We start from the raw sequence: 24,509 nt of genomic DNA on the forward strand, positions 1-24,509 counted from the left end.
TTCAGTTACAAGCAGCAAATGTACTCTTTTCATTTAAAGTAAACCTAATGGTGACAATAATTTTTTTTTATTCTAAGTTTAATGCGCCTTTATTTCATTCTATTGATGTTTAAAAATTGGAAGGGGTAAAAAAGTCAGAATTTATCACTTCAGTAGGTTAAATCTTAGGAAAATCTTCAGGTTCATTTGCTGTGATGCTAAAAATTTAATGGAATATTGTTTAATTAAATGAGCTGTCTGCTGGAGGTGGGAAATTTGGAGATTATATAGAATGTTATGAAACTTATTTTTGTTTATTTGTTTAACATTTTAATCTTATTTTTACTTGAGAATCTTGCCAGTATTGGTCTCAATACATTACCCTTTCATGTAATTAAACCTATCTTTGGTTCAATGGGTAAGACAATATTGGCTTTTTAAATGCAACATTTCCCAAACATTAGTCTTCTGTGTACCAATTGCCTGAATTTTGGCATATTTTATACTACTGTACAATCTTTCACTGAATATTTTTCTTTTTTTCCTCTTTTTTTTTTTTTTTTCACGGTACGCGGGCCTCTCACTGTTGTGGCCTCTCCCGCTGCAGAGCACAGGCTCCGGACGAGCAGGCTCAGTGGCTATGGCTCACGGGCCCAGCCGCTCCACGGCATGTGGGATCTTCCCAGACCAGGGCATGAACCCGTGTCCCATGCATCGGCAGGCGGACTCTCAACCACTGCGCCACCAGGGAAGCCCCGAATATTTTTCTTGAGATAACGTACTTGTTTGAATTCAAATATATTTTAAGTAATATTTATGTCATTTAATCCCCTTTTCCCCTAATATTGGTAAATGCATACAATTTAAAACTTTATTGCATAACTTCTAAAATTATCTCGTAGCCCACAGTTCGGAAAAGCTGTTCTGTCGTATTTCACTATAAATCTTGGGGAGAGGCTTCCGCTGCCATGGAGGTGTTCCTCATGATCCGTTGCCACAAGACCACCATCTTCACGGATGTCAAGGAGCAGAGCAAGATGATCGAGCTCAAGTGGCTGCTGGAAGAGTAGCAGCTGTACAAGGACGACCAACTTCTGGACGACGGGAGGACATTGGGTGAGTGTAGCTTCACCAGCCGGAGAGCAAGGCCACAGGCCGCAGCCACTGTGGAGCTAGCCTTCCAGGCAGATGAAGCATTTGAAGCCCTGTGCATTGAGCCTTTCTCCAGCCCACCTGAGCTGCCTGCTCTGTGTGATGAAGCCGCAGGACTCAGGAAGCAGCGCCAATCAACAAGCTGTGTAGTTGGAGACCCTTCCCCCACTCCTGTTCCCCCCATCTCCCTCCAATAAAAGCGATTTGGGTGTTTAAAAAAAAAAAAAAAAAAAAATATATATATATATATATATATATAATTTCCTTCTTTCATAAAAGAATCTAACTTTCAGTGTTATTTTCTGATAGTCTCCTAGCAGTTTTAAAAATTTGTATTGTGAATTGTTAAAAAAAACTAATCTGAATTGTGTATATTATGTTTTAAATATGTTATGCTGTTCTCCTATTACTATAAAAATCCATTTAATTTAAACAAGTATAGAGAAATCACAGGCATTATTTATAAAAATTAAAAGATTAGTTTTTTTCTTTGATACATTTCTAATAGAGATGATACTGAACTTACTTTACTAAGGGGGTAAGACATAGTTAATAACACGTAAAATATTTAAAATATTCTGTTCCATTGATACTAGTTATTGCCTGAATATTATGCACTCCTACTTTTTTATATAACATTTTCAGAAGTCAACCTAAGTCAAACATAAATTCTAAATTAGATATTGATTCATATGAACTCATATTTTGATCTGATTGTTTACTTTGGGTACTATATTGGGTACCTCTGAAAACACTTCTACTTCGAAATTATTGAGGAAAAATAGTCTTTAGCAACAAATAAATAGAGATTTACAGAACTTTGACCATTATGAAAACCTGCTGCAGTTATCGTCAGCTGGATTCATGGCCATTTATTATTTTTGTTTATGATCTTTCAGCCAGTTCCCAATCCATGTGACTCTGTTCTCATCCAAAACAATTATAATTATTTGCAACTAAAAGTTAATGATCCACTGTTTCAAATGCTTCACTGAAGCCCAAATACATGACATCAGTTCCATTCTCTTCATCCAATTAGTTTTGCAACTCTATCAAACAGGCCTATCATCATGGTCTGGCATGATTTGTTCATTATGGACCTTGGTGCTTAAGGTTCAAAATTCCATGTCTTCTAACTGCTTACAGATTTTCCTTCAATATTTTCTTCCTTACTTCACTCCATATTGATCTATTGCTTGGTTGTGTGTAAACATTTGTTTTACTCGGACATGTTTACAAAGAAGAAAAACTGAAGGAAAGTAAGGTGTAGAATCACTTTCATTGCTCTTTGCAAACTACATAGCATTTAAGTGAGGTGCTTTGGGAGCTTTGGTCTTTTTTATATTTCCTTAATTTTACATAAAATCCTTTTCATGAGAATTACTAAGGAGTTCTGCATTATTAATTTGTGGGTACTTGCATTTTCAAAAGACTATAAAACTAGGCTAATTAGAGAAGAGTGTTTTGGCTCAGAGGGTTCACACAATAAAGCAATAGGTTCTGTCATGACTTAAATAGAAAATGAGCTAATTGTAGGGTAGAGTGGAGTAAAGAAGAGCTAAGAATGTCTATATGAGGGATAAGATTAATTCATAATTTATCATATATAATTACAAATGTTTGAATTTTTATAAATATTTGGATGGCTGTAATATAAAACTAGTTGTAAAAGTAAAAACAACTTTAAGATTTCTTGGTACACCAACAGCCCATTCATGACAATTATGGGTAAAATCTGCAATAAGCAATAGTTTAATGACATCAATTACCAATTGTATTGGCTCCAATTTCTATGATAGTTAAATTGTTTCATTATACGTGAATAATCCTCGAAAAGATTTGTTCCTTTAATGTAGAAAAGTTTGTTCCTTTAATGTTCTTCCTAGAAAGCTGTTGACATTTGCTGATTGTATAGCAAATGTCTTTTTCTTTAAAAAAAAAAAAAATTCACAATATAGCAACTGTTTTAAACTTCGAAATTACTAAAGTCTGAGAAATTGGAGATTTCCATATTACATTTCCTTTCTGTTCAGGAAAAACATGTTTACGAAACGTTAAAAAACATGTTTACGAATAGTTACAATTTTTTTTTTTTGCGGTACAGGGGCCTCTCACTGTTGTGGCCTCTCCCGTTGCGGAGCACAGGCTCCGGACGCGCAGGCTCAGCGGCCATGGCTCACGGGCCCAGCCGCTCCGCGGCATGTGGGATCTTCCCGGACCGGGGCACGAACCCGTGTCCCCTGCATCGGCAGGTGGACTCTCAACCACTGCGCCACCAGGGAAGTCCCCAGCTCTTATTTTTAAGTCTGATTAATATCTGATCAAATTCTAGGCTAGGGCTCGGCCACTAAAGGGCTTGGCAGTTTGAAATTTAAGCAGGCATGTAAAATGGTCCTCTTGATTGCTCACGGGGGCAGGAGCTGTGTGTTCACAGACAATCAAAGAAAAGGGAAAACATTTCATTTTTTTCCAATCAAATTGCTGATTTCTGGAAAATTTTGTGAAATTATAAATGAGAAACTGTAATAAACTTTTGTGAATTTAAGCACACATGATTTAAAGGCTAACTTGCCTGTGATATTGGAATAATGTAGAAGAAATTGAAAATAATGTTTTTAATAGAAAAATTATTTGTACCACTTTCTATTTGAAGGGTTGGATCCCCTTCAAATTTGCTTACTGATGATATGTTTGTTTATTCTTTCAAGATTTAAATAAGAAACACATACCAAATCTCAAAATTTTAATCCTTATTTTCAATGTTCAATGATGAAAATTCTTTTTACTTGTTAAAGGATCTTCTAATTATTCTGATAAAGACACTTAATGATTAAGTATTTCCCACTGAAAGTATGAGGTTTTTATGTTGTAGTCACATGAATGAGCACATCATATTAGCTACACGACAATACAATAAAAAAAATGACAATGACAATCACTTGGGTAACACATTAGATCCTAATGCAGGTAAAATGGCCCTTCCCTGCCTTGTTCACCTCAATTTCATATACCTAGAAGCACTCAATCAATGAATCAATGTTTGTTCACTGAATACATTAAACTCAGAATGTTTAAAATTTTACACTTTTTCCACTTAGAAGAAAATCTACATTTGCATTTAAATAATAGAAACTCTAGATTCACAGAAATAAAACACTCACTGAATTAAGATATAAATATGATTTAAATTCACTAGAAAAAATTTTAAATGGTTCCATATGGAAACTAAAAAGGCTAATATTAAAATAATGTTCTATCTCTTCTACTTCAAAGCACTTTTTATTATTTTAATTTAAATATTTATTTATATATAATTTATCTCAGGAAATATCCTCTGTTGGTTCAGTGATGACAGGGGAAATATTTAATTTGTTCTGTACAGAGTCCTTGGTTTCTAGAATAATACTTGATTTGAGACATAGAAAACCCTTAGTAAGTGTTTGCTGAATAAATTCATGCAACAGCCAGCTTTCAAGCAGAGAAGCAGAAACAGGAGATCTGTTTTAAGAGATTTGTTGCAAGGGATTGGCTTATGCAGTTGTGGGGACTGGCTGGGCACCTCCAAAATCCACGGGGCAGGCTATCGGGAAAGGCAGGCTGGAACTTTTGGTCAGGGTCAAATACTACTGTCCATAGGCAGAATTTCTTTTTCATCAGGGAAGCGTCAGCTCTGCTCTTCAGGCATTTCAACTGATTGAATCAGACCCACTCAGGTTATGTAGGATAATTTCTCTTACCTAAATGCAACTAACTGATTATGGACCTTAATCACATCTAGAAAATACCTTCCTAGAAACATCTAGGTTAGTTTTTGGTTGAATAAAGGGGGACTGTAACCTAGCCAAGCTGACACAGCAAGAAGTCTTGCATAATTGGAATAGGCATTACCTTTTTTGGTAGTAGATAATCCATCCCTGAGAGTTAAAAAAAAAAAAAAAGTAGATTGTCCATCTTACAGGTACTATTTATTTGGCACTTATCACATGGTCTTAAGTTCATTTGATATTAAGCTTTTCATGTATATTGTCATTTGCAATAATTTTAAGAATCCCGCTTTTTGTCCTCATTCTACAGAGGAGAAAATTGAGGTTAAAAAATGATTTAAAAATTTTCAAAGTTAACCAGCTGGTGAGGGTTGAACACTAAAATATACTACTGCCAAAGCCCTAACTCTTAAAAAGTATTATCTGAGTATGGCGTTATTAAACAAAAATATGGCATATAGAGAAAGGGAAAAAAATGTTCAAGTGTGTCATTTTAGTAAAGAATTTCAATCTCACTGCAATATACTTGTTCCTACCTTCTGCTCTCCATTGATGTGTTCATTTATGTCACTCCTCAACATTTCTGAGAAAGTGCTGAAAGGGAATATAGGATGCTTGAGATACTGATTATAAAGATATTTATTATCATTTGTGTCTTATTACAACAGATATTTGGAAAGCCACTAAAATGCTTTTTGAGATGACAACAGTAGGAAAAACAAACTTTTCTTATGTGCAAAGCTTATGCTAAAATTATTATTGATTTTTATCTAACTTTATTCAATGTCTGGGTCTAGTTTTTAGAAATGTTCATAACTGAAAAGTAGGAACAAGATTTTAGCATGTAATAAACTATTTCTCCATGCCAATTTTTTATTCTACTTTCTCTTATTCTACTTTACTGCTTAGTTTTCTCATGAACGTAGCTAAGCCCCTAACTACCATATGTACAAATCTTAAATATAGTCTGGTCTTCTAAATCATATAGAAATAATCAAAAGAGAGCAAAATGAATTTACCAATATATAATCAAATGGGATTCTTATTTATTACAAATTTTAGTAAGTATTATCCAGCCTAAATTTACAAGAGTTGGGGCTTTGATAGTGAATTTGATTTGTGAAATTCATAATGAATCTCAACCTGTTCGTTATTTTGCAAACCTAAAATTTATAATATCTTAAGAAATAAAGTTAGTAATCCATTTTAGCTTTTTCATGACAAAAACGAGCCCCTTTTTATGATATTAAACATAATTTTCTTTTATTTAATGTTAGTGCTACAATGCTAGCTGTAAGTTCTGTGACTGTCCAAAAGATAGAAATGGAAGAGAACTGTAGAAAAGTCCAAATACAGTACAAAAAGAAGAAAGTCTTCCCAAAAGAAAGAAAAATGAAAACAGATGCAGTGTCATCCTCCATTATGTTAGCTCGTGCATGGTTCTTGCTAAAGAACAGACATTCAGTCTGCTTTGAATTATTTGTCACTTGGCTTCTTTATATTTCCATGCCTTATTTTGCATTTTATTCACTATTCATTGTGTTACACAGTCTACATTGTACAAAAATAATGTTAATATATATTTTTACCAAGGATTGAGCTATGCACAGCCAAGTTTAGGACCATCACAAACCTTGATGTTTTAGACTTTGCAACCAAACTTGATTGTTTTGGGGTCTGAGTTCACTTGCTCTTGGTCCATCTGAATGTAAAAGTCCAATGAATTTGACTTTAAAAGGCTTATAAAATATTCAAAAAGCTTCTTGCACATTAGATAGCTCTTAAGATAGAACATTTTGATGATTTTAGTGTAAATGAATCAGAAGCATATGGATTAAATTTACCTTAAAATACTCCTGGGTTTAAGAATTAAGAGAAAATGTGCTTGGCAAAACACATTTTGGGTTTTGCCTAACCCAGAACATTGGAAAAGTAGTTCAAGATGTTTGATGAACCCAAAACACAGCTGGGTTCACCCATCCCTAATCCCCTGTGATAATAGCAAAGGACAGGCAGAGGCAGATTTTAGGTGCATAAATCTAGTTCAGGTTTTTATCATGGTCGTCCCAAACTACTGGATAACTCGAGAATGCCTTACCTTGTCTAAATCAAATTTGTGCTATGTGCTTTAAACAACCTCTGTTTAAGGACTGTAGAATGTGTGTTTTATATGAAGGGTGTGGTTCTACATAATTATAGCAGCTTCTGTGTACCCACTCAACAAAAAAGAGAAATTATAAGGTTTATGCTTACCTAAAGCATATCAAGAGATGCAGAGACTTCAGTATTAATCTCAATGACTATTCATTTGAATTGAATAAAAAATTTATCAATTATTTCTACCTCTAAAATTAATAAAAATGTGCTAAAGAAGACTATGGACTTCAAAAAGAAGCAACATGTACTATAGTCAATATTGTGACATTTTATTTCCTTTTTCCAACTTGATTTTATTCCTACACAAGAAATGAGCAGCATATATGAGCAAGTCATTAAATTATCTGAGTATAACTTTATACCAAAAGCAACCATTCATTTCTGATTTAGGGAACTGACTGAATTGCTTTACAGTTGAATTTATGACTAAATATTTGTGAGGAAACATATGTGGAAAAAAAAAAGTTATTTATCTTCCATCGTCCTTCTTCTCTTCCAATAAACAAATAGCCAGGGAGAGACACAGATCACTGACCCACATTAATGCATATAAACAAATTCCTATGAATTGATGGCTCAGAGAATTTCAAATTACAGCATAAAATATTCATATTTTAATATCAAGTTCATCATGTAGGAATGCTGATGTCCTCAATTAAGGTAGCGTGTTAAAGATAACATCTAAAGTGTAATCTAAATGTGAGTTTTTGTAACAAGTAATATATAAATGTAAGATATATTCTAGAACCCTAAATTAGTAAATACAAGTGATATTTTATCATACAAGTTGCAGGATTAAAAAGTGCTTTTCACAAAAAGAAAAATTATTATATTATGCAGTAATGATAGGCTATTTTCCGCAACATGATAAGAAATTACTAAGAAGATATAAAGGTCTGTTTTTACATATCTTTACACAAAAAGGCTATATTTTAAAAACATGCTCTGTTTGTTTACCTACTCAAATAATAGATTACAAATAAGTAATTTTTATTTTTAAACAAAGAACTGGAAGGTAATTGATTCATAAAGTATTTATATAAAAATGTGTGAACATGGAGAATTTATTTTTAATAACAAAAAATAGAACTACAACACTTTAAATAATTAATTTTCCATCAGCCCTAACTTTCTGAAACTGGGAAACTAAAACATAGTTTTATCATGCTAAAGAAATGTCATCAATCTGCACTGAAGACCTATACTTTAATTCTAGGCCCCAATTCATAGCCTTTGGATTCTTATTTACTATACAATTAACTTGATTATTCCACAAATATTTACAGAGTACCTACTATGGGCAAGACACCCATAGGGAATGGCACAGAAAAATGTAAAAGAAGACAAAAATTGTATTGCCTAACAGTGTAACAATGGGTGCTATTAGGAATCATTTAATTTATGGTGAGTTTATTTTGTTTGAAAGGATAAGGACGTGTAGAACATAGTTTTAATCAACCTGAATTTAATGTGAATTTTGTATCATATAGAGACGATTGCACAAATGCTATGCATAAGATATTATAGTGTGTGTATGAATAAATAATACAAATAAGTGTAGAATGCTTAATGTTGTATAACAGAACAGCCCTGGGGCAGGGACTAGGTCTTAACAGAAGGTAATTTCAAAGTTGTCTGTGAGGAAGATTATCAATTATCTTAAAAAATCTTTGGCTACTGATGAAAACTACAAGGAATATAGCCTGCTTCCAGCTAAGTTGATAGAGATAAATAGAAAATATTAGCCATCTAGATGTGTGTTCCAAGAACTACATGTAGCCTAATTACCAGGAGAATTTGCTAACAAGAGCAGTTTTCTGATAGTGGAACTTCTGGAGCAAGACCCATCCATCCTAATTGTTAACAAGATTTTCAAATGATTCTTAAGCACATTAACTTTTAAAAACCACTCTTCTAAGTTCTATCAGGAATCTTTTTGGAAAGATGACAGGGAGAGTTTTGGCAGGTAGTCAGTGAGCAGATATCTAAGAGCGATACTCTCTTATGCTATATAAAGATACTCTAATGCAAATAACAGTGATTTGTAAGGTTTGGGGAACATACATTTTGCCATATGTATATTTCATACTAGAGCCATTTACTAGCTATATATTGACATTTACTATAAATAGATGGTTTAATTGTATTTATAAACCAGATATGGTGTTTCTATCTTGTTACTTTCATATGTCAGCTTCGTACAAGTCCTAACATGGCTACACACCTAGCATTTGACAGCACCTTTTATTGGGAAACTAGGGTAAAAGTGAAAGAACTCAGATAGGAAAGTATATTCCCCAAATTACTGACACATGAGGCTAATGTTATCAAACACTTTAAAAAGTTTCCCATCAAGAATGATTATTTTCTATTTTTCTAGTTCTAATTTTCTAGTTTGGGTTATGTTTCAGTTATATGGAAAATATATTCATAGGGAAAGGTATTCTTTAACTATCTCAGATAAACTAGATATAACTGAGATTATGTTTTCATTTTACTTCTTTTTTATTTCTTTATAGATCCCGTAATAAAATTAAAAATAAAAAATTAATAAAACAATTTGGGGAAAGTGAAACAGAATAAAGTACACCATACCAGCAGCTATCACATATGTAAATATGCAGGTACAACAAGTAAGTAGAAATACTAAGAGATATATGGAGTTGATAGATCAGGGAATTGAAGGGGCAGAAACGCAGAGCCTCCCCTAAGTACCTGTCCTACTCAGATCACCTTCACTTTTAGCATTTTCTGCTTAGAAAAAGAGTGGTCTTCAGGCATTAATGCACTCAATTTCCCCTCCTCATAGTTTCACCACAACATACACATTTAACCTTACAAGTTTTACCTTTTTTCCTCTGATCTGAGAGAGATGTGACCCTGCTGTCTAAGGCTATCATTATACTTCTCTTCCTCCTCTCCTGAGTTTGTCTCACTTCATACAGCCTCCCTCCCTCTTAAGGCATCTCCTTAAATCATTCTTCTATTCACAGTCAAGGTTGTAACAAAAGTCTTGACATTCACCTTCATTTAGTTATTGCCCATTCTTTCTTCTTCAACTCACTTGTAATTGAATTCCACCTCTACCGTGCCACTAAAATTACTCTTATTAATGTCACCAATGGTTAACCCCAATGGAAGTTTTTTTTTTAATCTATGTGAATCTTTAATTCTAATTCATTAATTTTACTTTTGAAAAATGTCAAATTATAAAATTTTATGATTATAATTTAGCTGATCACTATTAGTTTGGGGAAAATGCAGCTCTCCATTTCTTTTTAACATGAAGACTTCCCCAGTTATTTTAAACTAAAGTTTTAAGGGACACTATTACCTATACAGTGCAAAACCACAGCATGCATATATACCAGGGACAAAATTGCTTCTAGAGACAGACAACAGTCCCACACATTGAAGTATCATCAATACAACAACAAATTAACAGCAGTAGAGTCTGTCCATATACCATATCTTAGCACATTGGTCCCACTGACATGTTAGACTCTAGCTTGCATAGCAACAGACTATCCAAGACCTGTAAATTGCCACTTGCTTTTATAGCTTAATAATTTTGAAAAACTTTCACAAAACTGATCAGTTTCTTGGTGTTTTGTCGGTTTGGCAGTAACTATGTTTTTTGACTTTATATGAGTTTTAACAAAATTTACATAGGTACTTTAGCAATCAGAGCAGATGAGATAAAAATGTATTTTTAAATGATTACAAGAGTTAAGTGTTTTACAGAGTTGCAATCTCCCTGTTGTATCAAAATAAAGAAGAAAATGGCCAGCACTCTGCATATGAGTCACCATTCTTGGTCAGTCATGAGCCATAAGAAAATGATTGCTTCAAACTCTTCTCTGGAAACAGAGAAAATCATTTTTAAATGACTATACATACATTATAACAAATGTTCTGGCTTTCCAGAGATAGACATTGAAGAGACAGCAGTCTATTGAAAAAAGTAATAATACTCAATTATCCAAGACTTTATTTTTACCATCTTTGACCTATTTTGACCCTTTAAGTCTCTCATTCTTCCTCCTGCTGTTTATATATAGGTGAATAGCTGTTTCTTGATATGCGGAGTGAGAATACATGTAAGTTTAATATGAATATGACAATTAGTGCCATGTGATAATGAATGAAAAATATTTAACTTTATGATCTATGGTTTATTATATTATTATACAGTATATTAATCTTATATAATATTAATGCTAATTATTATTATTAATTATTTATTATTCATAAATGTCTTTTTCAGATTTTCATGTACCGTGAAGGGTCCTTTTAGCCTACTTCTCTTTCAGATTCTGGCAGAATATATAATAGTGCTAACAACAATAATCATAGTATTTATTATTATTAATAGCTCTGGCCAGTTATTAGGATCACATTTTAAAATGAAAATTATAACAATAATAAAGTAGTTAATAAGTAATAAATTACTGAGCACTCAGTAAGTGCCAAGTACTGTTTTATGCTCTTTATATGCATTATCTCATTTAATAATCTGGAGCCTGAAGTATAATACATTATTATTAATATCCCCATTTTTAGGTCAGGAAATGGAGGTATGGAGAGATAAAGCACATCATCTAGGATCAAAGGGGTAGTAAATGGCAGAGCAGGATTTGAGCTGACACAGTCTCTTTCTGGAGCATGCACTCTTAAAGAACATCCAACGAAAATGAGAATTTCATGCCATGTCATGTCAAGTACCGTACATAGAGAAAGATCTTTATGACACCATTTAAATACCATGTCATGCGTTCAATATTTGCAAACAAAGAAAAAGGAGAGAATAACTGTCTCCAAGGGGAACAAAAATGAGATGGCTTGGCTTTATGGATGTAGAGAGACCTCTGAGCCTCTGAAGAAGGAAGAGGAATTTTCTTTTTCTTTTCTTTTTTTTTTTTTTTATGGTACGCGGACCTCTCACTGTTGTGGCCTCTCCCGCTGCGGAGCACAGGCTCCGGACGCGCAGGCTCAGCAGCCATGGCTCACGGGCCCAGCCGCTCCGTGGCACGTGGGATCCTCCCGGACCGGGGCACGAACCCGTGTCCCCTGCATCGGCAGGCGGACTCCCACCCACTGCGCCACCAGGGAAGCCCAGGAAGAGGAATTTTTTAGGAAAAAGTGAGGAAGCACATTCCAAGCAAAGGGAAGAACAATGAAAAAGGCATTGAAGTGAGAGAGGGCACTGCACTTTCAAGTACCTCAAAATTCCCCAGAACATAAACTTCTCAGAGAGGAGAAGAGAGATGGTAGGCAGAGGCCAGATCATCGGGGATCTTACATGCAATGCGGAGGAGGTTGTGCTTTCCTAAAGGCAATTGTCATTGCTGGGTTTTGAAAAAGGAAGTGATATGAAATAATTTGCCCTTTAGAAAAATCATTCTGACAGGAAGTTTAAGGGTTGATTTGAGGGATATAAGAGAGACAGGAAAATGAATTAGGAAACATTTCCAATAATTCAGGCAAAAAAGAAAAAGATGAAATTATATAGTGATGACAGGGATGAAAAAGAAAGGATCGGTTCAAAAAATATGAGAGAGAGAATAAAATGTGGTCTGAGGGTGGGGTAAGAGAGAATAACCTGAAATGTTCTGCTTGACTAAGTAACACAAGGAAAGACTTAGGGATGAGAACTAAGAATGTTGCCATCATGGAGAAGAAAGAGAAGGCATTCTCTGAAGTTCTGAAAAGGAGCTGTGGAGCCAGTGAGGCTGACTTGGATCAATATAAAAAGTGACATCATAAATCCCAACCTTGTGATGTGTTTGTGATGTGTTTGTGCCTTACTTCTGATGACTTTTGAAGACTGACTGCTATTCATTATGAAAATTTATTTTAATAACCTATACATCCTGTTCTTCATATTAGAGGTGAACATAAGTCAAATTTCCCAAGGAACAAAATTTTACTCAACCAAGGAAACCGTAGTTGTAAGTGATTAATAATTTTGCTGGCTTCAACTTTAAATCAATTTATCTTTGAAACTAAAGGGCTTCCACACTAAAATTCTAACTATCATTGGAAGATATTAGAGATTGAGCGTAATTTAATTGTTTGGGAGAACATATTACAGACTAGCTTCAGAGTAACAAGCATCATCCTTTATCTTAGTCCTGCTGTATGGAGTACCAGACTCCCTTGACCAAAGTGTTCTTTTCATCACTACCTGACAACCTCTGGCACAAGTAACCCTGTATCCCTTCTGCCTCCGTCCAACTTCACAACACAAAAGAGTGTATTTATCATGCTCAGGGCCACTCATGTGTATCACAGCTGTAGGAAGCTATAGCTGCCAATAAACAGTCCATGGATCTAAATGGACAGCATTTGGCATTAACAGGATACAAATTAGAGATGTGATGTGGAAATCCCAAGTGTCTTTAGAAACAGGAAAAATCAACATGTATCATACAGTGGTTAAGCAAGCTAAGAGCATGGCTCTAGAGTCAGAATGCCTGGTTTCAGTGACCAGCTCTGCTAACACAGTGGTGTGACCCAAGCATGTCACCCAAGCCTCTACTCTCAGCTCCTCACTAAAGAAATTGTGTTGTTGCAAAGATGAAAAATAATGATATATGTAAAGCATGTAGCATGGTACATGGCATATAGTAAGAGCTTAACAAATAAGACACACTAAAATTATTATTATCACTATTATTGTGATTGGCCAGAGAGCCCTGACTGTACCTTTTTTTTTTTTTTTTTTTGTACGCGGGCCTCTCACTGTTGTGGCCTCTCCCGTTGCGGAGCACAGGCTCCGGACGCGCAGGCTCAGCGTCCATGGCTCACGGGCCCAGCCGCTCCGCAGCGTGTGGGATCTTCCCAGACCAGGGCACAAACCCGTGTCCCCTGCATCGGCAGGCGGACTCTCAACCACTGCGCCACCAGGGAAGCCCTGTACCATGTTTTTACATTGAATCTAATGACATCTTCCACTTCTGCACACCTGGAAGTCAAATGACTGTCCTTCCTTTTCAGAAATCTGCCTTTATCTCTAATCGCAGTCAGGACTAATAGGCCTGGTGGGCACATAGTCCAAGCAGGCCCTTCTGGGCTGAGCTCCCTGAGATGTGAACCTCCACACTCCTGTAGGTCCTAGTTTCATTTTACGACCTTTACATGCTTTCACCATGTCACCTCTTATAGTCAGCCCTGATTTTTAAGGTTTTAGGTTTAGATTTTAAGTTTAAGGATTGAAGATTTTAAGATTTAGATTTTTATGTTTAGATTTTAGGTTTTAGGATTTAAGATTTTTAAAGGTTAAGAATAGCCTTACATTTGGAACCGGGTGAGCTATCTTCCAGACAGACTGAAGAAATCCTAAGAAAAACGGATTCAGTACTATCTGGACTGTGGCTAAAGCCTATCCAATAGTAGCTACTGTTAACAAGCCTAAAGAAAAAAAATCATTTGGTCTTAGTGCTCTGTTACACATATTTGGGGCAAAGGAAAGTACATTGCTATGGAAGTTTTCAAGATATTAAAAATGAGATAAAAACAAATGAGAGGAAAACAGAAATTCAGTTCATGGACCTGAAATCACTATAAGTGAAATATAGAATCAATAGCTACTCTAATCTCAAATGATGAAAAAACAATCCTGACTTCTTAATATTACTCTTTAAAACTCTCCCTCCTTGATCCTCTCATGGCAGTTTTAACCTCTTTGATCATTAAATATATTATATTATATTTATTGTATTATATCACACTATATTATTATTTTCAGTTTATTTATTTATTCAACAAATATTGATTAAACCCTATAATCCAGGTGCTGCTTGACATGCTGGATATAAAACAACGAAAATAGGAGAAGATGTGTCCTTGCACATTTCAAAGTATAGTCGAGGAACTAGATATTAAACAAATAAACATGCAGTTGCTCTGAAACAATAGAGATGGGCACACTGAGACTGTCTGACCGGAAGGATGTAGTTTTTACTGTAGAGTTAGGGAAAGCTTACCTGAAGACATGACATTCAAACTGAAACCTGAACTTTTTATTATGTTGACTACTTAGCAAAGTGAAAAGTGTGGGCACAGGGTTATTGTAAACAGACCAATGAGGGGGTACAAAGGCCCTGCGGCAAGGAGAGGACCTCTTCCACAATCTGAAAAGCAGACATGGTGCCAGCTGTACCCCTTCCCCTTTTCTCTCCATATTTAGGGTGACAGAATAGCTTCAGTAAAAACTGTGTGTGCTAAAAAAAAAACACAAACAAAAAAACAAAAAAACAAAAAACTGTGTGTGCTTAAATAGCCTACCACAAAAAAATGTCTAAGCAAGAGAAGAGCATAACATATAACAAAAAGAACACAGTGGTCACTTCTTTATGATTCGTTTTTTGCTCCCCTCCAACTTGGTTGTCACTAAGAATTCCTACAATCAGGTTTACTTATGAGCATTACCTGTGGCATCTCAACTAGGTTTTCCTGGACCTTTTGCTGGGTCTGCTTAATGTAAAGAGATAGTTCCAGAATTCTTCCAGAACAGCCCACTCTGTTTCTCAAGTTAATCATTTTGATGACTGAACAAAAGTGAAGAGTAAACTATTTGGAATTTGCCCAGGTAATAAAAGAAACCTGAGTTTAATTTGTAATAAATTATGTGAACTAAGACTTGTTGCCAAACATATCTTTGTTTCTCCACCGTAAAGGCAGAAACAGCACAAATCCATATGACTTTTAATAATTCTATGGAGATTACATTTTATTTAGGAATGGAAATCCAGTATAAGACAAAATTATAGTATTCATAAATTCTAACTCGTTTATGGGTTTCGGATCAGAGTTGTACAAAGCTCAAGGTGACATTTATTTACTTCACGTTTTAGTGAGCAGTTTTGATTTATTATGTCAGACACAATTGAAAACACGCTTTCATAAAATACTATAGAATAATTCCACATAAAGGTGAGGTAATCAGCCCCTCATAGCTTAACAAGAAAGGTTCTTATTGAATCATATATTCTTGAAATCATCTGGTTTTGTGTGTGTGTGTGTGTGTGTGTGTGTGTGTGTAAAATACTTTCATTATTAGCATATCAGCATCACAATTTTCTCATATGCCCATTAGGGAGATTTGCCTCAGTTGGCAAATGAGGTAACTTAACTGAGGTTTAGAGGTGCTAAGTGATTTGCCCTAGGTTACTGAATATAAAAAATAGACTAAGGAGAATGTTCTCATGTACCATTTTTCAAATTGAAACTAGTGGATTTAAATAGAAAATCCAATGGAATTCCACAGACTTGCCCTACAAACCTTTAAAGATAATAATCTCTAAACAAATAAATAGCATTTGGGAATATAAAAACATGCCTAAGTCTCCACATTCTCTAACAAAAATATCCTTTGGCCGCTTTCCTGTTTCATATTACCATATCATATAATATATGAAAATTTTAATAATACGTAACAGGGTGATTAGGGAATATGTGAGTCTGCTAGAGGATTTGGTACAATCCTACTTCAAAAAAAAATAAAGCACGTTAGGCCTGAAGGGAACCTAAAAGTTCTCAGGGGCCTCAAGGGAACTACCATAAGTAAAAGAAACAACATGCACGCATGATGACATAAAGGGCTCTTAATTAAATATAACTTACAGTATAGGGCTGGTTTCTATGGCAAAATGGAACCTCCAGCATTTTTGTCTTTGTTGCCATTGAAACTTGTGGGTTTTTTTTTTTTCTTACTGTATTTCAACCAACAGTGATAAATAAAATTTTTGTCTCAGATGTTTCTTTTTCCAAAGGACATTTGCTGGTGCCAGAAATTTACTAAACGTCATAAAATACACATATTTAAGGAGATGTCTTGGAAGACTGGAGTGTTTTATCTTTCTGGAAGCAGATTTTAAATGCTAGCTTATCTGGTTAATTTAAAAGTAAACAAGAATAGTTTAAAATTTAGAGGCAGCATTTTCCAGGGAAAAGTGTTCCTTTGAGTAGAGATAATGGGCTCAGTGGTGGAAATGTGTTTGAAAGGCGAGAGAGAGAGAGAGAGAGAGAGAGAGAAACTATTTTGAAAACTCTGTAATAGTGAGTCTTTTGATATGGCATCTATAATTTCAATCATATGATTTATAAATTATCTTAAAGCACACGGAAAGGATTAACTGGCCATGAAATATCTGAGAGGAGCTAGAAACTTCTTTTCTTTTCAATAGGGAACTAATTTCCTATCATATCATAGACATCTAGGTGGTATTTTGGAACTACTTTTGAGACTTGCAGCTATATTCTCTGTGTAACCTCAGATATGTCAATCGTCTTCTCTGTTGATTTCATCAACTGTATAGTAGAAATAGTATTATTGAGGTACATTATTAATAAAGTATCTTTTAAATGCATACTTTTAAACACTGAGTGTGGGAAATGAATGTAAGTCCTTTTGGTAAAAAAAAAAAATCAATGCTACTTAAAGTCTTTTTATCTATTTATTTTTGTCAGTTGTTTAAACATATATTTCTCATATTTATTTCTTTGTTTTCCAAATAAGAAGAAGTAAAGAAATTTGTCATATGCTGGACAAAATATAAAACAGTTTAAAGGCTCTTCAGAAGTATATCTTCAAATATAATTAATCTTTTTGCCTTTGATTAAATTAATAATATTTTTTTCTTTTGGCAAAACACACACAACTTATTTTTGACTACATTGGTCCGTGGTATGATATTTTAAGGGAGATACAATTCTAAGCCACAATTAGATTTTGTGTTCATTTGTCATGACTACACCAACTGGCAAAAATATTATGATTTTCTGCTATAAATGATGGTAGTATTTCCCCTTCTCTCCATACTCCTTGGCACCCTTCTTTCCTTTTCCCATGCTGCCAAGTTGAGGTCTGCATGCTTCATTTGGTTCAGATGGCCAACTGATTTTCTAACTTGTGTAAAAGTTTTAGAAACAAGTTATGTTTTGTCAGATTGCATGGGTTACAAGTGACAGAAAGACAGCTCTATTCTTGGCAATAAAAAACCAACCCAAGGAAGGAATCAATAAAAAATTATACTCACTTCATGGCTCATTATCATATTTGATCCATGCAAAATCTCTCATGTTTTTAGTTATTTATTATACTTTTTCCCCATGTTCTATTCCCATTTCCTTTCCTTCACCCTGAAGGAAAATATCCTAACATTTAATGTGTATTGCCACATTAATGCCTGAACTTTTACTTTATGTAAGTGTTATATTATGTGTATCAATCTGTTTCTTTACTTTTTTCCTTAACACTATGCCTTTAAAATCTTTCCTCATTTATCTACGCAGAGAGTAAACTTTTACAGAACATAGAAATATGTGTTGCAGTCCTGGTCCTGCGACTAATTTATTTTGTGACCTTGAGTGAGTCATCTACATTTTTGTGTCTAAATTTCCTTGTTAAAATAAAAGAAATGAGGAGATTCAATTAGAATATGTATCAAGTTTTAGGAATAAACTATATCAAAAGAAAAAAGTGCCATGCATTTTGGGAGTTACTGACATTTATAAATCCTATAGATACATTGGGGGAAAATGTTGAGAGAAGAGAATGCAAACAACCTTGCCAGCTGGCAAAGTTGGAGAACTATGAGGATAGTTATCAAAGAGGATAAGAGGAAAAAAAAAGAGAGGATAAGAGGAAACAAGGTGGGGCTTGGCAGGAACTGGCATTAGATCTTAAGCTGCATGAAATGACATCCAAATGGGCTGCCTTGATGACATTACCTTCAGTCACTCACAGTTGAGGCTAAGGGGTATTAGTCAGGTTCTCCAGAGAAATCGAACCAATAGGATGTATATAGATATATGAGAAGATTTATTATGAGAATTGGCTCACATGATTATGGAGGCTGAGAAGTCCCACAGCTGTCCCTGCAAACTGGAGACCCAGGAAAGTTGATGGTATAATTTCATCTGCGCCCAAATGCCCCAAAACCATGCAAGCCCAGTGTGAGACTGAAGGCCTGAGAAAGCAGGAGCTCCTATGTCTGAGGGCAGGAGAAAATGGACAGCCCAGCTCAAGAAAAGAGAGAGAATTCCCCCTTCCTCCCCCTTTTGGCTTCTTTAGGTCCCTCAATGGATTGGATGATTCTAGTCTCCTTACTCGGTCAACTCAGTCACATGCTAATCTCTTCCAGAAACGCCCTCACACACATACTCAGATTTGTTTTACCAGCTATCTGGGCATCTCTTACAGCAGCCAAGTTGATTCAAAAATTAACAATCCCAGCGTGCATTGTGAAATGTAGATCCTTGGGAAGTGACATGGGAAGAGGTGACATGACTTCCATCTAGAAAACAGAGCCTACAAGAGCAGAAATAATAGGTCTTTGAGGATGGATCAGGGGGGTTTTCTTGGATATCCAGTGTGCAAATACGTAGCCTTGGGGAAGCTTTTTAACCGAATAAGGGCACATTCAGTATGTATTTGGGAATCAATGAAAATCAGTATATTTTATGACTAAGTTTTACATAACATCCTGGAAAAGAAAGGATGCACCCGATGATTGTAGTGAGAGGAAAGGGTTTATAAACTAATGGTGACCTGAAATTCTTAGTTTTCCTGATATATGCATGTATGGCTTGGTATTTCACCTTTAGAGTAAATTTAACACCTTAATATAACTTTCTGTTAAATATTGTCCATTGTTAAAAATAAACCCCATGAATATCAGAAAAGAGACTCCTTTTCAATAAATAGCAGAGAAAAAAATATAATAAATCTATTCACTAAAATGTTTCAGATAATTTTCAGCTCATTGAATCTTGCTGTACTTTTGCACTTAAGATGTTACATTTACACTGGATCACAGATAACTGCCTTTTGTTAGAGGACATTACCCTAAAATTACAACTATCTTAAGGGGAGGAGATATTTTTTAACAAGGTTTGTTTTAAAATGGAGGGTGGGCTTTAATTAAAATTGAAATTCCCTTTGAGTATGCAATATTTACACTACTTATTTGTTGCATTCTGTAAAATGTCAGAGCTTCTGGTGATAAAAATTCCTGCTAAAAAGACTGTTATTTCCTGGAAATGTTTCCTTATGTTTAAAGTAAATGAATTTAGAATAGCTTCCAGAAGAGTCATCATCTAAGCAAGGAACTCTGAGTACTTAAACTGAAAACCACAGCCAGTGACTGTCCACATAGTCTGACTGTAGGGATTTGGGTCTAAATGAGCCACATTGGCTGTTTTCAAATGATAATGACTCAGTTCTATGTTTTACTGGGCCTATACTAAAATTTCCTAAAGGAAGGAGAATGATTGGGTTGAATATGTCGATATTCATTTAAATAATTATCTCTTGAGTCAGCTGCCCTTAAATAGTGCATGCGTCATTGCTAAATTTAATTCAATAATTATTTATTGTCATTGTTTGAAATTAGGCATTAGATTAGATTTTTAGGGTTCAAAGGTAAATCAGGTATAAAACCTCAAGAAAATCTCTTCATTTACCTCCTCAGCATAGCTTAATTAATTCCCTTCCCACCCACCCTACAGTCCCCAGGTACAAACCCCCATTACCTCCATCCTGAACTACTGCTGGAAGGTTCTCATTGATCTCAATACATTCCACTCTCAGTACATTCTCTGAAGTCATTCTTACACCACAAAGTGGTCATTTATAATGCCAGTTTGATTGTGGCCCTGCTGGTCTCCAACTTTAATGTCTTCTCATTGCCCTTAGGATAAAGACCTAAAGCTCGAACGTAGCCTGCACAGTCCTGCATGACCCATGGCCCCTGACTCTCTCTAGCGTCAGCTTTGGCCTCTTTCTCTTCCTGTCTATACTCCAACCACATTGGACTGTTCTGTGTTAATCCTTTAAGCGTCCTATGCTCCTACCTGTCTCTGCCTACTACATTAGCACCTGTATCCCCTTCACCATTTACTTGCAAATTTTGCTCTGGATCTTAGCTCAAACAGCACTCCTTTAGGGCAGTCTTTTTTCTCCACCATATGCATTGCCCCTGTTTCACACTTACATAGCACCCTGCACATTTCCTTCAAAGAACATGTTATGCATAATAATCGTTCATTAGGTTATTTATGTCTGTTTCCCTCACTAGACTGCAAGTTTCCATTGAAGTATCTTTAATTGTTTTGCACTGTTGTTTCTTTGATAACTTGCAAAGTGCTTACAACCCTAAATGAAATGGAAGGAAGGAAAGAATGGAGGGAGAGAGGGAGGGAATCATCTTACTTGCCAAGAATTTATTGTTTTGCTTTATTGTGTTTTGTTTCTGCTGTCAGGGTGGATGTTAAAACATGGATATGTTTACTTTAAGTGAATCAAATGGTGTCTGAAAATCAGAATATATACCAAACATTATTAAAAAGAACTAATTTTCTTGGCTTCTTATTTTCTCAAGTTTCGTACAGGACTGAGATCTGGCTAAGCAACCCTAAAATCGTGTGTTCATAAAAAACTAAATTGTTTTCTGATACAAAAATTAAAGTTTATTAATCCTAGTTCTTTGACCTGAGTGTCAATGAATAGAACTGTGGAAACATTGTCAAGTAAAAGTCCTCTATACCTCTTAGGACAACAAAAAGGATTTTTACGGAATACATTTAGTTACCGGTCAAGCCCATTAACAATTCCCAGGAAATAAAAATAGAATAAAGTCTAACCTTTTTTTTTTTTTTTTTTTTTTGCGTTACGCGGACCTCTCGCTGTTGTGGCCTCTCCCGTTTGCGGAGCACAGGCTCCGGACGTGCAGGCCCAGCGGCCATGGCTCACGGGCCCAGCCGCTCCGTGGCATGTGGGATCTTCCCGGACCGGGGCACGAACCCGTGTCACCTGCGTCGGCAGGCGGACTCTCAACCACTGCGCCACCAGGGAAGCCCCTCTAACCTTTTTTTTTTTTTTTAACTTTTGTGCTTACTTTGGGTTCTCTTGTTCACAGGGTACTGCGGCCAGAGGCCTTGTGCCCGGCACCTCAGACCAGAGTGGAGTTCCTAGCGTGAAACGGCTGCACTGGACCCTTCAGCTCAGGGACGGTGACCAAGTGCAGAAGCGCCACGCACGACTCCGCAATTCAAGATGGCAGCGGCGGGCCATGTTTAGAGAGGCTGCACCCCTACTGCAACCTGGAGCGAAAGAGGCACAGCTGTGCTAGCCAGGGGAGAACCTCGCCCCCTTCTGCTGTTCAGAGCCCTACAAAGCAGCCCCACCCCCAGTCTGTCGCGGAGAGAGTGTGTGCTGTACAGCAGCAGTTCCCAACCGTTTTGGCACCAGGGGCCGGTTTCGTGGAAGACAATTCTTCCATGGACCGGGGCAGGGGAGGGTGGTGGCTTCGGGATGCTTCAAGCACATTACATTTATTGTGCACTTTAATTCTATTATTATTACATTGTAATATATAATGAAATACTTACACAACTCACCATAGTGCAGAATCAGTGGGAGCCCTGAGCTTGTTCTCCTGCAACTAGGTGGTCCCACCTGGGGTGATGGGAGACAGTGACACCCGAAGTGTGTTGCTTATGTCCAGTCTACTCCATGATCTCGCTTTGGTTGCTGTCACTGCAGAAAACCCTGCTTCACAAAGATAGGATGCTGGAAATGCAAGCAGGCTTTTCAGTGCTTTTGTGGCAATCTCAGGATATTCCACCTTGACTTTAATCCAGAGCGTATGGAGATATGAAGTTGTCTCAAACATACTTTTAAGGCCACTGTCATTTGCGATCTCAAGCAGTTGATCCTCTTCTAGCACGGACAAAGTCGATTCACCTGGCTTATTCACAAATGGGTCGCGGATCCATTCCTTCCCAGTTCGGGGGTCTTTTGTGGTTGGGAAGTAATGCACAAACTCTTTTGAAAGCTGGGATAGATGATCGTGCACCAGCTGGGAGAAAGAAGGCCCTGGCTCAGTCTCTCAAAATCTCTGCTAATGTATGAAACATGTCAAAAATCTCAATGTTCACTCGTCACCCCCATAATTCCAGTTTGGCTTTGAATGCTGCCACTTTATCTGCCGACTTGAACACAGTTGTCGTTCTCCCCTGAAGTGACAGATTGAGTTTGTTGAGCAGGTTGAATGTGCCACACAAGTAAGCAAGTTTTGCGACCCATTCTATGTCATTGAAATGTGCCGCCAGTGGTGAGTGTTTTTCTAAAAGAAATCTCTGGAGCCGCTCTCGTAACTCAGAAACTCTGGCCAGTGATCTACCTCTAGAAAGCCATCTCACTTCTGTGTGTAAGAGAAGACGTGTGTGCTCTGCGTCCTTCTCCTCACAGAGCTGCGCGAACAGACGTGAGTTAAGCGCATATACTTTTATGTGGTTGATAACTTTTTTTTTTTTTTTTTTTTTTGCGGTACGCGGGCCTCTCACTGTTGCGGCCTCTCCCGTTACGGAGCACAGGCTCCGGACGCGCAGGCTCAGTGGCCATGGCTTACAGGCCTAGTCGCTCCGCGGCATGTGGAATCTTCCCGGACCAGGGCATGAACCCGTGTCCCCTGCATCGGCAGGCGGATTCTCAACCACTGCACCACCAGGGAAGCCCTGTGGTTGATAATTTTAATCACATCCTGCAAAATGTTGTTAAGTTCAGGTGACACTTTTCGGCTAGCCAGCATTTCTCTATGGATGACACCGTGTGTAGACTCCCATTCAGAAGCGACCTCTTTGACCCGAGTAGTGGAACCAGAAAGTTGTCCCGTCATGGCAGCCACTTCGTCCATGCATATACCTACACAAAATGATCAATTCAGTTTTCCTGATATGTAATCATTCAAAGACTTGAATAGTTCTGCAGCTGTGGTGTTGGTTGGCAAAAAAAGTACACATAACATATCCTCACGCACATCCTCCTGAAAAATATATTGCACAAAAACAAGCATTGTTGCCTTGTTGTCAACATCGGTAGACTGGTCAGCCTGGATCGTGTACCACGGTGACTCATTAATCCTAACAATCAATTCGTCTAGTTATGGTGCTAGCTGAAAGAAGAACACGTGCCACCTTTTGGACTGCAACCTCTCCTGAAAGTTCATGACAAATGTTCTTAGCAGCAGGCAAGATCTACTCTTCATCAACAGTAAAGGGCTTCTTAGCTTTAGCAATGCGGTTAGCCACTAAGAATGTGGCTCTCAGTACAGACATATTTGATGAAGTGGTGGCCTTCAGTAACTGCTTCTGTTCTTCATGTTCACGCTTTCTTCTTTTGAAAAACTCCAAAGTCTTGTCTTTTTAATGCAGGGTGCTTGGTCTCCATGTGGCGGAGCAGTTTTGAAGGTTTCATGGCTTCGCCGGATAGCCGGTTACCACATATTATACAAAGCGGGCTTGGAGAACGTCAGTCACCTGTGGCAATGAACCTGTAATTTAAGTAGGACTCTTGGTATTTTCTTTTAAATGCAGCTTTCTTTTTGTTGGCAGTCTTAGAGTCTTCTGCTGTCTCATCATTGGGTCTTTCCCCCTTTTCAAAGAAGCTCT

The 24,509-nt window shown here is 36.6% G+C and overlaps 1 pseudogene; it reads left to right on the forward strand.

The window, feature by feature from the left end:
• The first annotated feature begins 947 nt into the window (after positions 1–947).
• On the forward strand, positions 948–1,281 carry LOC132422255 (elongin-B pseudogene; annotated as a pseudogene).
• The last annotated feature ends 23,228 nt before the right edge of the window (positions 1,282–24,509 follow it).

This window comes from Delphinus delphis, chromosome 3 (assembly GCF_949987515.2).
Source record: "Delphinus delphis chromosome 3, mDelDel1.2, whole genome shotgun sequence".
In the NCBI taxonomy this organism is placed as follows: Eukaryota; Metazoa; Chordata; class Mammalia; order Artiodactyla; family Delphinidae; genus Delphinus; species Delphinus delphis.